Genomic DNA, 17,249 nt, shown 5'->3' with positions numbered 1-17,249 from the left:
TGCTCCTTACATTCTGGATGTGGTAGTTTGTGTGTGGCTCATGACTACAATTTGTATAGTTTTGGAGTGTATGAGCTTTCAAATCTGTAACCTCATCAGATGGCTTTAACTTAGTTGGATTATGTTTATAGCACTTGAGGATAGATGTTGATGGATTTACTTTTGTACCTTACTGATGGTTTTAATCTTAGCCAACTTTAAAATTAAATGTTAACACCTTGAAACCAAGTTACCCCTCCAGGTGTTTCTCTAATTACCTAGTGCCTGCACAGTGTAGACACCCTGTTTTTCAGTCCTTTGCTTATTTTGATTCCTGTTTTATCTTGTGTGGTGGATGTATGGAATTCTTTGTCTGCCAGTCCTTGAGCTGGTCACTGAAGCTCGCTTATGGGAGCAGAAATGCTCACCACACTCCCCATCACAGAGGAGGTCTGTACTGTAGGCTTTTATGACCTTGGCTATTTCTTATTCGAGTATCCCATTATATTGTAGAGATCTCCTAAAAGAAGCTTGATTAGTAGGTGTGCTCTGTATGCTGTAAAATTTGTATCGTGTTACAAAGGGAAGCTAGGTTCTGGCTGCAGTTTAACTGTTGTTTTCTACATCTAGTTGGATGGCATGTAGTGGGTTTTGGCATCTTGTTTACAAAATATCAGAGCAGTAACCCAACAGCATAAGAAGATGTGGTCCGTACTTTAAGCCGCGGTATTAACTGGATTTGCAGAAGTCGTTTTGATTTAAAAAAAAAAAAAGAAACACTGTTTACCTGTGCTGTTAGTAATTTCTCTAGTTATGGAACTTCTGAAGAGATTAGTATTGCAAAACTTGATGTGCAAATGCAGTCTTTGAAAATAACTGCTAGAAATCTGTTGTTAGACTGTAGCAAACTTACTGCAGTAATGTTTCAAATGAATGCTGATACCTTACTAAAATAATGCCAGTGCTGTCTTCACTCCCCATTTTCTAAAGGAAGTGTGGAGATGTATCCCTTCTTCCAGCCGGGATCTGTTGTAGTTGTCAAATGTCCCTTGACTGGAGATAAGCCCTTCCCTACCTACACTGAAACATCATCCTGATTCCTATCTGTGAAATGGAGCCCCTGTCATCTCTCTCAGTTGTTGAGTCTTGCATATATATATATATATATATATATATCTATATACAATTTATCCCTTGGATCCGATACCAGATCTGAGACAGCAACTTTAGCTTAGACAGATCCAAAGCTCAAGCCCTCCTCTCCCATAATCCCCTGCTGCCCTGTAACCCCCAGATCTCGTTTCCCACGTTCTGCTACAGATGTGATCCTTGGCTTTCGCTCAGATAAGTACTTTCTATACCTGTTTTCAGCTTAGCTTAAAGTTAGTTTAAACTTGAACTTTAGACTTGAACTTTAGTGTCAGTAGTCGTTTCTTCACCTCCCCTTCCTTAGACATCCTAGCCTTTTGTAATTTAAGAGTTTGGTGCCTTTTTTTCTTCTTAGACTGTTTTAAGTCTTTCTTAGGGTAGTATTACTGTGTTTTCATTCATTTGTGTTTGTTAATCTTTCAGTTATGTCTGAGAATCCCTCCAGGTTTAAGAAGCGCTCCTCTTACGGTTGAAAGATGCCCAATTCTGACTCACAGGAGGAGTGCTTGTATTGTTTAGTGGCTCTTCACCTGGAGGTCGAATGCGACATCTGTGCTGCATTTGATCCCAGGGCTTTAGCAGAACACCGTATTAAGTTACTGCTTAAAGGTATAGTTCAGGGGGTTCCTTATGCCCCCCACTGAAGGTCCCCTCCATTTCTTTGATTGCTTCAAAAAACCTAGGTTGTCAGATCCTAGATCTCTGGATCTGACTACAGCCCAGGCTATCTCGGATCTGAGATATTTGAATCCCAGCTCTTTAGACTCTTCTACTGAACCCAGGGCCTCCTCGAATCCGACCAGTTCATCAGATCCGATTGCTTCTACCTTTTGGCCTTTGGATCCAAAGGGTTGTTGTGTCCTCCTATAGCTACAGAGGTTTCAGCTTCACCTGGATCCACCAGGCATTTGTTTTTGTCAGTTCCTAGACCTCTGAGCTGAACTCCAGAGACTAGACACAGATCTTCAAAGTCTAAGATTGGATGCCCAGCCAAGTCTACCCACTCCCTCTAGATCGTCTAGGAGCTTACCACAATTGGATATGGACAGGATGATGAGATTCCTCAAAGCCTAGCTAGAGTTGGGACTTCTGGCATCCCCAGACCATCAGATTAGCAGAGCCTGTCCCATGTCGTCATTCTCTTCTGACTCCAGGGGCTTCAGAATCCTGGATACCTGCTGTCAGATCCTGACGGTACAGAGTATTCCCATTTTCTCGACTCCATCAGGGTGCCTGGCCTGCTCTATTCCCCCACCCTCGGACCAGAGTGAGCGCCAGGCCACAGCGGTTGGCCCCAGCTCCATAGGGACAGGGGGTGGTCCGGGCCTTTCGAACCGATTCCTTCCCCTGGAGACCTTGGCCAGGGGGTCATGTTGCTGTGTGTGGGTCCATTCTTCCTTTCCAGGTGGCCTCGCCCTCCAGGAATGGGGACAGGACATCTTTCAGCCCGTCTGCCTTCAGGGTGGTAGAGAGGACCTTCTCCAGGACTGGAGGGACATCTCCTGCTCCTTTGGATCCACCCCTACCCTTCTCTACTTTGAGTGATGAGGCCTCCCATCCTGTCCAAGGTCAGCCTTTCCATTCTAACCTTCAGGGGGTTTCCTCCCCTCCCGAGGTCCCCGCATCTTCCAAGTCCTCCCTGGAGCCCCCCCGCAGAAGAGGCACCTCCTAAGAGAAAGTGCAAGAGGAGGCACTTGGACTATCCCATGAAGTCCCTCACAGAGGACACGGACCTCGATGAAGGAGACTGGTCTCCCAGATCTCTGCCCGATGATGTCTCCTTTGGGGGACATCCTTGAGATCCTGAGATAGAAGGGGTTTCATAGTTTAGTACTAGGCTATCTGCCCTGGGGCATTTGTAAGCCTAGCCATAGTGATGTGGCTTTCGCCACCCCATGAAATGGTACAAAAATGCACAGAATAGATTTAGAATACTGTGCCTCTTTCTAGTAGTGACACAATGAAGGCCCCCTTATATAATAGAATTAGTTTACTGTGCCCCTGTCTGACAGTGACACAGATGTGACCCCTGGGGTAAACTTACGATCTCCCATCCACTCATCAAGATTTCTCTTGAAGAGAGTCAGTGAGGGGCTCTGCCTAACATGAACTGGGATCTTGTTCCAAAGCATGGGAAGCCTCTGGGTTATGAATCTACCCCTCCAGCATGTCCTATTCATACTTGTGCCAAGGTTCAAGTCTTTAGCTCTCGTGGTCCTGATGGATTTGGATTTTTTGAGGTGGAGCATGTCCATCAGATCCTGATTGGACATGGCCTTGTACGTCAGGCAGAGATCACCTCTGAGCAGGCGGTATGCTACTGAATAGAGCTGGAGTTTCTTTAGTCTGGCAGAATAAGACATATGTTGGAGACCCTTGATCCTCTTGGTGAGGTACTTTTGTGGTCTCTCCAGCTGTTGCAAATGCTGGGTGAGGTACATACCAAATGGGGCATTGTACTCAATCATGGGTCTGATAAGGGAGGAGTATAGGGGTACAATGACATCCTTGGATCTGGATGTGAATCCCTTCATGATGAGGTGTGCAAGGTAGAATGTTTTTCTAACCACTTTGGCAACATGGGTGTCAAATGAGAGGTCGCTGTTGACTTGGGTCCCTAGGTCTCTGATTACTTTTTCCATACTCAGTGGGTTGCTGTCTGTGATAATTTGTGGGTACTTTGTTTTTCCCAAAGGGGATGACTATGCATTTTTTGGCATTTAGTTTAAGGCCGTGACTCCGGCACCAGTTGTCTGTTTCTGTGAAGCCTTTTTGTAGGATGTGTGTGTCCGCTGGTGTATCGACTATGGCGCCTAGTTTGCAGTCATCTGCGAACTTTGTCAGCCACAACCCTCCCATGTTTGCTTTAACATCTGAGAAATAAATGCCAAACAAGAGGGGTCCTAGGACAGATCCCTGTGGGACACCACTTGTGACTGGCTTTGAGTCTGACATTGCTCCAGCGATTTTAACTTTATGGGTTCTGTCCTTTAGCCAGTTTGCAACCCATCTAGTGACAAGGGTTTACGTTTAAGCTGGTGAGCTTATCTATGATGCCTGAGTGGGGTATTGTGTCGAAGGCCTTAGCCAAGTCCAGGTAGGCTGTATGGACTGCTTTGCCCTCATCAATGGCTCTAGTGACCGTTTGAAAAGTCAACCAGGTTCAAAAGGCAGGATCTGCCCTTTACAAAGCCAAACTGGGTGGGGTCAAGTGTCTGTAGGTCCCCTATGTCTCTGTTTATGAGTTCCATAATGATTCTTTCCATAGCTTTGCAGACCAGGCTGGTTAAGCTTATGGGGTGGTAGTTCCCAGGGTCTGTAGAGGTACCCCCTTTGTGGATTGGGACCACTGTTGCTGTACACCAGTGTTCAGGTACATATCCTGTAGTAAGGCTAAGGTTAAATAGCATTTTTATGTGTGGGTTTAGCTCCTCTTGGAGTTCACGTAGCACGCAACCCGGGATACCATCAGGTCCCATTGATGCTGTGTTTTTAGCTTTGTTGAGGGCAGTTCTCACTTGGACATCTGAGATGACAGGGAGATTACATTCAGCTGTGATAAGTATTTCTTCTTTTGGGGTGAGGAGGGAGAAATTTGCACTGAACCTGTCAGCCAGAATGTTGGCAATATCTGTGGGTTCAGTGTATTTTTTGTTGTTGTGAACTAACTCTGAGCATATCTGAGGGTTTCCGCCCAGGTTTCTAACCTAGCTGAAGAAGGCTTTGTGGTTATCTTTAGTGTCCTTAGCGATTTTTCTCTCAAAGTTGGCCTTGGATGTTTTTATGAGAGAACGTAGTTTTCTGCTAATGTTGATCAGAGATGTCTTCCCTTTATGGGATTTTGCTGTGTCGTGCAGTAGCTTCCTTCTTTTGTTATACAATTTGTTAATGGCTGAGGTCCACCAGACAGGACGCTTGCCTTTGGTGGAGAGGGACTTGGATTTATTTGGGATTGCATGATCCATGCATTCTTGGAGATGTCCATAGAAAGCATTTGTGAAGGATTCGGCATTGTGGGATGTGGTATCCACTGGCCCAGTGGGCTTAAAGGATACCATCTCAGTCTTAAGAAGAGTGAAGTCTGCTTTTGAGAAGTTTTTCACTGTGGTCTTTTGTGCTGGGGGTGGAGGTGGGATGTGTATATCCAGGGTGATTAGTTTGTGGTCAGATCTCACTAGTGAGAGGTATACCTCCGGTGTGGAGCATTTTGTCCCCATGTTTGTGATGATCAGGTCTAATATATTATCTCCCCTAGTGGGAGAGGTGACTAGTTGTTCCAGTGCATTTGAATTTATGAATTCCAGGAACCTTTGGGCTAGGGTGTTAGTGCTAGAATAATGTACCCAATCTATGTTTGGGTAATTGAAGTCTCCCAGTATGATAGTATTTTGTGATACATTCATATCCTCCAATGTCTTCAGGAAGGCTGAGTGGGGTTCCTGAGATTGGGAGGGTGGTCTGTAACATGCTACCAGTTGTATAGCAGTTTTGCCTATGGTTAGTTGCACCTGTATGGTCTCTGATGCTTCATGTGTTGCTACTAACCTGGAGGTGTGGGTGTCCTTGATGAATATGGACCTCCCCTCCTTTGTGGTTCGCCCGGGTTTTGGGGCCGAAAAGCATGATACGAGGTATAGCCTGGTAGCGCTGGGGTGCTCTCAGGAGCCTTGAACCAGGTTTTAGTTACTGCACAGACGTCGATGTTCTCCACACTGAGGAGTGCATCGAGTGCCTGCATCTTGAGATTTAGACTTCTGGCGTTGAGCAGCATTACCCTTAGTTTTTTTTCCTTTTTGTTTTCTAAGGAGGTGGGTTTGTCTTTTGAGCTTTGCCTAAAAAAGGCACTATGGGGGTGGCAAGAGCCTTGGCCAATATCCGGAAGCTCAGTGGTGACGGGTGCAAGCCGTCCCTTGCGAAGCAGCGTGGCTTGTCCAACATGTCATCCCGGACAGGCAGACATTGGATCCCCTTAGAATGACACCAGTACTTGAGCCAATTATTAAAGCTGATCATCTTGTCTTTGTATTGTGGCATCATTCTTGGTGAGGGCAAGATGCTGCTCAGGGTCAGGATCATACCAGCCTGGGCTACATAATCAGAGAGCTCCTCTGTGTCTCTTTTCATGTAGTCCAGGGAGGTACGTCTCAGGTCATTCACGCCAACATGGACAATGACGGAGTCATATTTGTACTTGCTTTGGAGTGACCTGAGTGCGTGTGTTATGTGGTGGATCCTAGCTCCCGATAGGCAGCTCACAGTCACCCTCTCCTTGTTCAGCCTGGTAAGCGGGACATCAGTGTGTCTGACTATAGAGTCACCTATTACTAGTGTATCAGGCATGGTGTTTGGCCTTAAGGGCTGTGATTGGTGGACACACACTGATTTATTGAAGTATGTGTTGCATGTGTTTTGTTTTGAGGTGGTGGATTTTTGGATGTTTGCTTTGGGAGCCTCTGTTGTTTTGGTAAGTTTTTTATTAGAGCCTCTGAGTATGTCTTTGTGTTTTTATGTGTTTGGTTTGCAGTTGTGGTAGGTCTATGTGGGACTGGGTTTGTTGTGTGTGGTTACCATCTCCTCCTGTCTGCTAGATGGTAGATGGTGTCCCTGTCTTCTGAAGAATTTGTGTTTCTGAAGATGTTCGGGACAGGCCCATCTACTTCTGGGTATCCCTTCCTGCTGATGAGTTGGTGGATCTTATCACCAGCTGGTCTTGGAAGGAAACTGACACTGGAACCAGTGCCTAAGCGAGCCTATATGTTCCTTGGCATTCCCATGGACCCGACCCTTCTGGAGCAAAGGAGCCCCTGTAGATGGTATTGTGGTTGCCACTGCCACCAAAAAGGAGCTGGGGGAGCAGAGCTCCACCGTCCATCAGCTGAACACTGAGTCTTGAGCGATTGTCCAGCATGTGAAGTGTGTGTTTGCCTCAGCTATCTATGGACTTGAGGGCAAGTAATTATCTGACACAGTTCACCCACCTTCAGAAGGACTTGGTCAAAGAGCTCACCATTTCCCTTAGAGTTATTGCCAGAGAAAGACTTCAAGAAGGTGTCTCCCAAGCTTTCTACTATGGCGGCCTTCGCCAATTCCTCGATGAAGTTAATTTCCAATGCTGCGGAAGCTACCTCTCGAGGAGCAGGTACCGGCATAGCTGTAAGGTAGCATGTTTGGTTATGATTATGTGGGTTTGTGGAACCCTTCAAAGCCCCTTTCACCACCGCTCCCTTTGCTAGGTCCACCCTGTTTGGACCCTCTGTGAAAAACAACTCTGACCCATAGTGAGCAGGAGGGGAAGACCTTGTCAGCAGTTGGGTTCCAGTTTTCTACTCCTCAGAGTTGTTGTTTTCCAAGGAGCTTAAGAAGCTGTGGTTCTTGAGGTCGCAGTCTTCCTTTCAGGATGCTCCTGATGATTCCTCTTTCAGAGGCAGGGGGAGAGGTTTCAATGGCAGATGCCACCATAGAGGTGGGGGGGGTCTGCAAAATCAGGGCTCCAGGGAACCCTTTTCTGAGCAGTCCTTTCAGCTGTCCTGAAGGTTTTATCCAACTGCTGTACCCTGGATGCAGTCAGGGGGGTCATTTTTCTCTTCAACCACTAGCCTGGGCAAGCATCACCTCCAATCAGTGGGTGTTAAACATCGTTTTCAGGGATTATTTCATTTCCTTTTTTTCACCCCTTCCTATATGCAGGTACCTCCCCGATGTACCACCCCGCCAGAGGGAGTTGACTGACCTTCAAGGAAGTTTTACAACCTCTTCAGAATAGAGCCATCCAAGAGGTCGCAACAGGACAAAGAGGATCCAGAACTTGCACTTGTTCTTTTTAATGCCAAAAAAGACCACGGACCTGCATCCTATTTCGGACCACAGCGAGTTGAATCTGTCAGTCAAGAAGTTCAAGTTCCGGATGGTCACTGTTCAATCCATTCTGCCTGTCTTACTCAAGGGTGACAGGATGTGCTCAGTGGATCTTCAGGACACCTACTATCACATCAAGATAGACAGGTGCTCGAGGAGGCACCTTCGCTTCCGATTAGGGCCAATCATTACCAGTTCACAGCCCCCCCCCCCGGCTGTTTACCAAATGTATGGCAGTGGTGGCGGCTCACGTGAGGATGCAGGGATTCCAGGTATTTCCAGAACTCGATGATTGGCTTTTCATGTCACCCACGAGGCATTGACTGTCCTAAGCCATCCAATATGTCCTACTTCTGTTCAGCCTACTGGGGATTACAGTGAACCTGTCAGTCAAATCTGGTCCCGATGCTAAAGTTAGAGTTCATAAGAGGCCAACTAGACTCTGTCTCAGAGATTGCAGCATTATCTCTTCGCAAAGTACAGCTGATCCAGGAGCAGGTCATGCAAATTTTAAATCTTTTGAATCTTCCAGTCCATTTGGTTGTTTAGACCCTAGGATCCATGGCTGCAGCCATACAGCTTGTGCCATTAGCAAGACACCATATGAGGTTTTTTACAGTAGACCCTGGCGGTTCAATGGTCCATTCTGTCTCAACCTATGTCCATGGCTGTAAAATTGATGCCAATGTGCAGATGGCACCTTCTTTGGTGGCTTCAGTTTCAGGATCCCATTTTAGGCAGGGCCTTTTCCCTCCCTCTTCCCAAGACCACGGTGACGATGGAAGCTTCCCTGTTGGGCTGAATGGGGCATTTCCAGCAGAGAACAGTTCAAGGCACATGGGTCCCCTGTAGAGATGAAATTGCACATAATTGTCCTAGAGATGGGAGCAGTCCTCTTAACATTGCAAGCCTTTCAGGATTGCCCCCCTCTGGGGGACGATTGCAGTTCAGACAGACAATATGGCAGTGGTCTGGTATATCAGCAAACGGGGGGGGGGCATGATCTTACCCATTGTCCAGAGAGGCCATGAGAGTGTGGAAATGGGCGATATCCTCCAGGTGCTTTCTTCTTGCAGCACTTATACCCGGGGACTCCAGCATGTTGGCCAACACACTCAGCAGAATCATATTGAGTCCTCACAGTGGTCCCTCAGTCTGATGGTGGTGAAGCAGATTTTCGTTCATTGGGGTTAGCTATGCTGCAACCACTTTGCCTTCCCAACCAACAACAAATGCAGCATGTACTTCGCCCTGATCCCCCCCCACCCAGGGAGTCACTGAAGGATGCTGTAGTCCACGATTGGTCTCTGGATCCCCTCTGCACTTACCATTCTATCCCTCTTATCCCCAAGGTTTTACAGAAAGCACTATGCCTGAGGAGATCCATGATCCTCATTGCCCCCTTCTGGCCTCATCAGCCGTGGTTTCCCTTACTAAAGTCTCACCTGAAATATCCCCCTTGGATACTGGATCCCCTTTAGGATCTGATCTCCCATCATTCGGGGCTCCCTCTTCCCAATCTTTGGACCCTCCGTCTAACCACATGGTTTCTCTAGTTCCAGTGATTTTGAAATGGTTCAGGCTAGCTTCCTCCATCAACAGTATTATCCTAACCTCACAAAAAACTTTCATCAGAAAGGTTTATAGTAGCAAATGGAAAAGGTTTTGTATCTGGGCTAAGAGCAGAAATTTGGACTCTTTTCTGCTCCTGTGCCAGATATTCTTTTGTTCTTATCCTCACTTTTTCAGGAAGGGGCAAGTTTTTCTATTAAGCTTCAGTTGGCTGCAGTTTCCAATTTGCATGAGAATAGTGAATCTACGATGTTCTTCATTTCTCACTGCTGCAGTCATCACCATTGGGTTATCCATGCTGCGGTAGCCCTCAGTCGGACCGAATACCAGAGTCAAGTTTTTGTGCGTTGGCTGCTGTCGCTTGCTGGGTGATGGCAGGTCGTCCGAGCTATAAAGTAGAGCAGGCAACACCATTACCTCAGTCTTTCTTGCCATGGAGCCCATAGTCGAAGCAATTCGCAACAGTGATGGTTGGCTGTTTCCAGATTTCGAACTTCAGCTGAAAATGTCTAAAGCTAAGTACCTCATTGGGGATCCTTCCTCTTTCTTGCACTTACCGTCTTGCACTTACCGATGTCCGAAAAAGCCAATAACTGTCTCACTTGTGGAAAGCAAATATCACACCGAGACTTCCATTCTTATTGTGTCACTTGCTTAGGCCCAGATCACGATGTACCCCAATGTCAGTTCTGTGCCCTCTTTAACGCTAGAACTATTCGTCGTAGAGCTCAGATTGTAGCCATTTATTTTCGTCTTTCATCTCCGATTACCGATATGGCATCCATCAGTCAGCAAACCGCAGATCTTCCGAAAAAATGTAAAGATAAGGATAGAGACAGACTGCATAAGGCCAAGCCTTCCAATGACACCACCGCTAAATGGGTCGTCAGTTCTTCGGAATTCAGTGAGGTGCTTTCGCAGCCCCTGATGCCAGACTTGATTACTTTGCAGGCCTCTACTGAGACCCTTTTGGAGTCCTGTGTGCCGCAGATGTCTGCATCGTCTAACGATCCTTCAACTGTCTCGCCTTTGGTTGGTTCTGGAACCACTAAGCAGGTACCAGCTTCTGAGGATTTTGCTCGCACTTCAGATTTCACTTCAAGGCCTTTGCCCTCTCTTCCGACTAACACACCGATGGCACCGAGGGATACCCCTTATGCCAGACTTCGACCCACTCCATAGAAAACAGCAAAAAGTCTTCATTCCACTACTCCTCCCCCTCCTCAAACTAGAATGCTTGAAATGGTGGAGGATCTCATCACTTTCATCCGGGGTAATCAGGCTACTCCAGCCAAAAGGAAAAGGGAACCTTCTCCAGACATCCATTCAGATTTAGATTCAGAGGGATCTGACTCCTTTGCTTTTGAAGAGGATAATCCTCTTACTGCCTACGAAGACTCAGATGCAGAAGAATCTATTCTTCATCACCTCTGGAGGACTTTTCCTTTGGGGAAACCCTCCACACCCTCAGGGAACACTTTAAATGGGAATCAACGGATTTCCCTCAATCCAAGAAAAGACTAAGAGAGTTTCTGGACCTACCCCAGCATAGGCCTCTGGCCATCCCACCCATCTTGGAGGTGGTAAATGATGATTACCAAGAATCCAGCCTTAACCCTGCTACCCTTCCACCTGCCCCCAGAAAACCTGACTGGTATTACAAGGTACCTGAATCACATAAATTCCTATACAGAAAACCTATAGTAGATCCAGAGGTGATTACTTGGGGACCTAAGGGAGTTAAAGCTACCTCCGCAAAGAATCCTACTCCCTCAGACATAGAATCCAGGGCCCTAGACAGATGGGGTAAAAAACTGTATACCTCTGCAACTTTAACTATAAGGGCTATCAACTGTCAGTTCCATATGTTAAAATATCAACAGCACACTTTGGAACTTTTGAAACAGAAAATTTCTACTTTACCAGATTTTGCCAATAATAGAGATAGCAGAATTACTGCACTCTTCATCTCAGGTGGCGAAGCACTTGTGGATTTGATGCCCTAGAAGCTTCTAGCAGGGCAGCAGTGACAAGATCTGTTATCAGAAGACATGCATGGTTGAAGGAACAACCTCTCCCTGATCATGTCAAAGCTAAAATCATGGATTCACCTCTTGACAAAGACCACTTGTTAGGACAGAAAACTGAAGAGGTACTTAAAAAAAAGATGGAAAACCAAGCAAAATCGATGCAGACTGTTAAAGATTTCTTCAAGTACAACCTCCTAGGTTCAGCAGAAATTTTCCCACTAAACACTGGTCCTTTCCTGCACCAAAAAGGCAGGCACAAGGTAAAACCCGTAGGGACAAGACCCACCAGGGCTCAAACTCAGGGCCAGCAAAGAACTAAACAGTGCCCCCCAACACTAGAACAGGGAGTTCAAAAACAACCTGTATGCTAAAAAATCTCAACGACTACCTTTCCCATCTCTGCCTGCCTCCACCACACCAAACGCTAGGAGGAAGGCTATCTCTTTGCAGAGAAAATTGGAACTTTGTAACAAAAGATCATTGGGTCTTAAGAATCATTGCTCAGGACTACAAATTCAGTTTCCAAGAACTGCCACCTCCCAAGAGGGTACCCAGACCTATCCCCAAACTAGAGGGCAGAAGCACTAAAACAAGTGGAAAACCTAATAGCCCTAGGGGCAGTAGAACCTGTGCCTCCAGAACAAGTTGCAAAAGGATTCTGTTCCTTGTTCCCAGGAAAGAGGGAACTTGGCGTCCCATCCTGGACCTATCCTTTCTCAATACTTTCCTGGTAATCCCAAAATACAAAATGCTTACCTTACAACAGCTTCTACCAATGCTGCCAAACAAAGCGTGGATGGTCACCTTAGACCTAAAGGATGGTTACCTGCACATCTCAGTAAGGGAATCTTGCAGAAAATTCCTGCTCTTCAGAGCAGGATCATTACACTTTCAATTCTCTGCTTTGCCATTTGGCTTATCTACTGCTCCCACCTGGATGACTCTCTTATCCAGGCAGACTGCAAGGAACTGCTCCTGCAGCACCTTTTATGTGTAAAAACCCTACTCACCTCTCTGGTGATGTTCATTGTGTTTCACTGTTGCAGTCATTACACTTGAGTTATCCTGCTGGCAGGCTACCCGCAGTCGGCCTGAATTCCAAAGTCGTGGTCCGGCGTCGGTTGCTGTCGCCTCATCCCTGATGTCAGTGCGCCAGGGGTATAAAAGATGCAGCCGACACCATTTTCTTCAGTCTTTCTTGCCGTGCGGTGCCCGAAGCAAAAGCAGTTCGCATGTGCCGGTCGGCCGACTCCTGAGATTTTCGAAATTGAATTTCAGATCTGAAGTCTTCAATAAAGCTAAGTACCCCGTTGGGGAAACTTTTTTTTGCTCCAAACCGATGTCAGTAAAAGTTAATAATTGTATTTCTTGTGGGAAGCAAATACCTCATAAGGATTTTCATTCTTACTGTATTCCTTGCCTAGGCCCTGACCACGATGTTACTAGTTGTCAGTTTTGTGCTAGATTTAACCAACGCACTATTAAGCGTCGGTACGATTTTGCTTTCCATTACTTTGGCCGAAGGTTTAACTATATAATGCCGTCGGAACAACTGACGACCGGAGTTCATAAAAAGCGCAAGGAAAAAGAAAAGGACAGGCATCTAAGGTCTAAAACCGACAAAGCCTCTTCTAGGCCAGTCGCCGGTTCGCTGGTTCTCAGTGAGGCACTTTTGCAGCCCCTGACATCCGCTACCTCAGAGCCACAGACCGCCTCAGACTCCCATGTGGAGACAACTAGGCCTCTGGAAACTCAAGGTATTGGGCCTACAGAAACTAATCCCTCAGATGGGTCCAGAGCCGCTGAGCAGGCATCGGCTTCTGGGGGTGTTTTCAGACCTACACAGCTTTCTATCAAGACCACTTCAGCAACCAAGACAAAGTCTAAAACACCTTTAAAGACAAAGAAACAAGTACAGCATTCTCCTGGACAGTCTTCCATGCCTAAGAAACAGATGCTTAAAATGGCCGAGGACCTAATTACTTTGATCAGAGGTTCCCATCCCCCTCCTGATAAAAGGCCTAGGCAAGACACGGACTATGATTCCTCTGATCAGGTTTCTATTTCTTCTGATTCCTCTTCAGAACCGGGATATTCTCTTCCTCCCTATGAGGATTCTGATGCTGAAGAATCTATCCCTTCAGCCTCTCCTCCTGAGGACTATTCTTTTGAGGAAACCCTGCAACACTATGAGGGAGCATTTCCACTGGGAGAGCCAAGATTATTCAGAATCCAAGAAAAGGTTCAGAGACTTTCTTTTATTGCCTCAACACAAACCTCTTGCTATTCCTCCTGTGCTAGACATTGTAGATGATGTATTTTCTGAGTCCAGTCTGTCTCCTGATTCTTTACCCCCTGCACCAGTTAAGCCAGGTAGGTACTACAGGGTTCCAGATTCACATAAATTTCTGTATAAAAACCCTGCTGCTGACCCAGAAACTATATCTCAGGGTCCCAAAGGGGTCAAGGCTTCCACTGCAGAAAACCCTGTTCCCCCTGATAGGGATTCTAGAGCACTGGACAGATGGGGGAAAAATTTACACCTCTGCTACTTTAGCTGTAAGGGCTTTAAACTGCCAGTTTCACATGCTTAAATATCAGCAATACTTAATGTCTCTGCTAAAACAGAAAATGCTGACAAACTCTGAATGTCCTGAAAACAAGGAAATGCAGGATTTACTGCATGCAGCTGAACAAGTGGGAAAGCATAATTTGCAATGTGGTTTTGATTCACTAGAGGCTTCTTGCAGGGCCGCAGTTACAGGCTCTGTCATTCAAAGGCATGCTTGGTTAAAGGAACAGAGTCTGCCTGATCATGTTAAAGCAAAATTATTGGATGCTCCATTACAGCATGATACTTTGTTTGGTGTTAAGGCAGAAGAGGTGTTAAAGAAAATGTAGGATAAAGCGAAATCTATGCAGACAGTAAAGGATTTCTTACAGGTTCAGCCACGAGATTTAGCAGGAACTGGCCTTCTAAGAATTGGTCCTTTCCAGTGTCAAACAGGCCACAAAGAGACAGATACAGACACCCTAGAGGCAGATCTCAGCCCCAGGGCTCATACAGGCCTAAAAAATGTGGTGCTTCTGCCTCCAAAAGCGGAGAAGACAAATCACAACCATATAGGAAACAGTCCCAATGACTTCCCACTGCCAATGCCAAGCACTTACCTTTTGGCAGCACCCTTAGGGGGAAAGCTAACACTTTTCTCACAAAATTGGCACATGATCACCCAGGACAAATGGGTACTGAATATTGTTTCTCAGGGCTACAGGTTCCACTTTCACACCCTCCCAAAGGCAAAAGGTATGCCAGACCTGCCACACAATCAATGGGCAGAGGCACAAAAGCAAATTTAATCTCATATGGACATGAGGGCTATTCAAAGAGTACCACAGCAAGAGCAGGGGCAAGGATTTTACTCAGGACTTTTCTTGGTACCCAGAAAGGACAAAGCCTGGAGACCAATACTGGACCTGTCTATTCTAAATACTTTTCTGGACGTTCCAAAATTCAAAATGTTGACACTGCAGCAACTTCTGCCCATGCTGGGCAAGAAGGCTTGGCTCGTAACGTTGGACCTCAAAGAGGCATACCTGCATGTCCCAATCAGACAATCTTGCAGAAGATACCTCAGATTCATAGCTGGCTCAATGCACTACCAATTCTTTGCACTACCCTTTGGCTTATCTACTGCTCCCAGGGTCTTCACAAAATGCCTGGCACCAGTAATTGCATTTTGCAGACAAAGAGGAATTCAAATATATCCCTACTTGGACGACTGCCTTATTCAAGCAGAGAGCAAGGACATTCTACTAAAGCATCTGGCGTTTGTAAAAAGATTACTAATTTGCCTAGGGTACACAGTAAACGAAAAGAAATCAAAACTAGTGCCCTCTCAAGAGATAATATTCCTGGGTGCAAGCTTAAATACAACTGCCCAGATGGCTTATCTCATGCCAGACGAACAAAGGCAACTGACTCATTACTTCCAAGTGATGGCAACAAAAACCCAGTTACCTGCAAGAAAAATTCTGCAGGCTTTGGGCTTCATGGCATCCTGCATTCTGCTAATTCCATATGTAAGACTGCATATGAGGAAGCTACGATGGTATCTAAAAAGTGTTTGGACTCAACATTGCCACAGCCTGGAAACAATAATTACCCTCATTCCCTGCCTGCAACAGGAGTTTCGATGGTGGGCACTGGCCTGTCACCACAACAAGGGACAGCCATTCACTTTACCCACAGCCAGGCAGACACTAACAACGGATGCATCGGATTATGCCTGGGGGGCACACATGGCAGGCAAATATATTCAGGGCACGTGGCCCGCAAGCCAAATGCATCTTCATATCAATCAAAAAAAGATGCTAGCTGTACAGAATGCCCTGACAACCTTCAATGATCTACTCCATCCAGGACAACTATTGCTAAAGACGGACAATACTACAGTCATGTGGTACATAAACAAGCAAGGGGGCACACATTCTTACCCCCTCTGCAGGCAAGCCATGACTTTGTGGAGCACAGCATTGACCTATGAAGTGCATCTGCAAGCACAATTCCTGCCAGGAAAGTCAAATACTCTGGCAGACGAACTAAGTAGAAACCTCATGGACCCTCACGAGTGGAAACTAGATCCACAAGTCTTCAGCATGATAACAAGAAAATGGGGATGCCCAGACATAGATCTATTTGCCTCCCCTCACAACTGCCAACTACAGAGATTCTGCACAAGAACGTATCACACACAAGCATGGAAGGTGGATGCTCTATCATTCAGCTGGAAAACCCTGACAGTTTATGCCTTTCCTCCACTTCCTCTCCTCCTCAAGGTACTCCTAAAGGTCAGACAAGAGAATCCAAAAATGATTCTGATTGCCCCAGACTGGCCACGCTAGCACTGGTACCCAATCCTAAAGGGCTTATCTCAAGGCCCAGCCTGGACTTTACCTCAAATTCCTCATCTTCTGACCCAACAAAACAATCAGATCCTGCACAGAACCTTAAATCTGGCTGCATGGTGAATAATATAACCACTCAGAACACACCTCTCTAAAGCAGTTATGGATGTAATTTTGGAAGCCAGGAGGCCCAGCACCAGAAAATCTTATGCAAAAGAATGGAAGAGATTCTGTGCTTGGAATCAGGCACAAGGAATTGACCCGCTTGCTCCAAATATTCCTCAGATTTTACAATACCTAACTGAGATGCTGGACAAAGGCCTATCCTTCTCATCAATTAAGATCCATGCCTCTGCCATTTCAGCTCATTACAATATGGAACCACCTATTTTTTCAAATCCACTGCTAAGGCAGTACCTCAGAGGGGCCAAAAACATAAGGCCCCCAAGGAGAGCACCGATAGCTACATGGGACCTCAATTTTGTCTTGGAAAAGCTCACACTGCCTCCTTTTGAGCCAGCCAATACAGCTGAGATAAAATTATTATCATGGAAAACGGCTCTGCTCCTAGCAATAACTTAAGCAGGAAGACTCTGAGTTACAGGCATTAGTGGCAGTGGAACCTTTTATCATTTTCCATCCAGACAGGGTTTCTCTAAGGACAAACCCAACATTTATGCCAAAGGTAGTATGCAGTGAGGCTCTTAATCAAACCATTCATTTGCCTACTTTTTATCCAAATCCCCAGAATAAAGG

The 17,249-nt window shown here is 46.1% G+C and overlaps 1 protein-coding gene across 1 annotated transcript in view; it reads left to right on the top strand.

Moving 5' to 3' along the window:
• Positions 1–17,249, top strand: part of SUPV3L1 (Suv3 like RNA helicase) — a 1,221,766-nt gene that overhangs the window by 623,112 nt on the left and 581,405 nt on the right.

The sequence above is a fragment of the Protopterus annectens genome, chromosome 14.part0, assembly GCF_019279795.1.
Source record: "Protopterus annectens isolate FY-2018-M chromosome 14.part0, PAN1.0, whole genome shotgun sequence".
Classification (NCBI taxonomy): Eukaryota; Metazoa; Chordata; order Ceratodontiformes; family Protopteridae; genus Protopterus; species Protopterus annectens.
The sequence above is the reverse complement of the archived record's forward strand: the minus strand, read 5'-3'. Positions and strand labels throughout refer to the sequence as shown.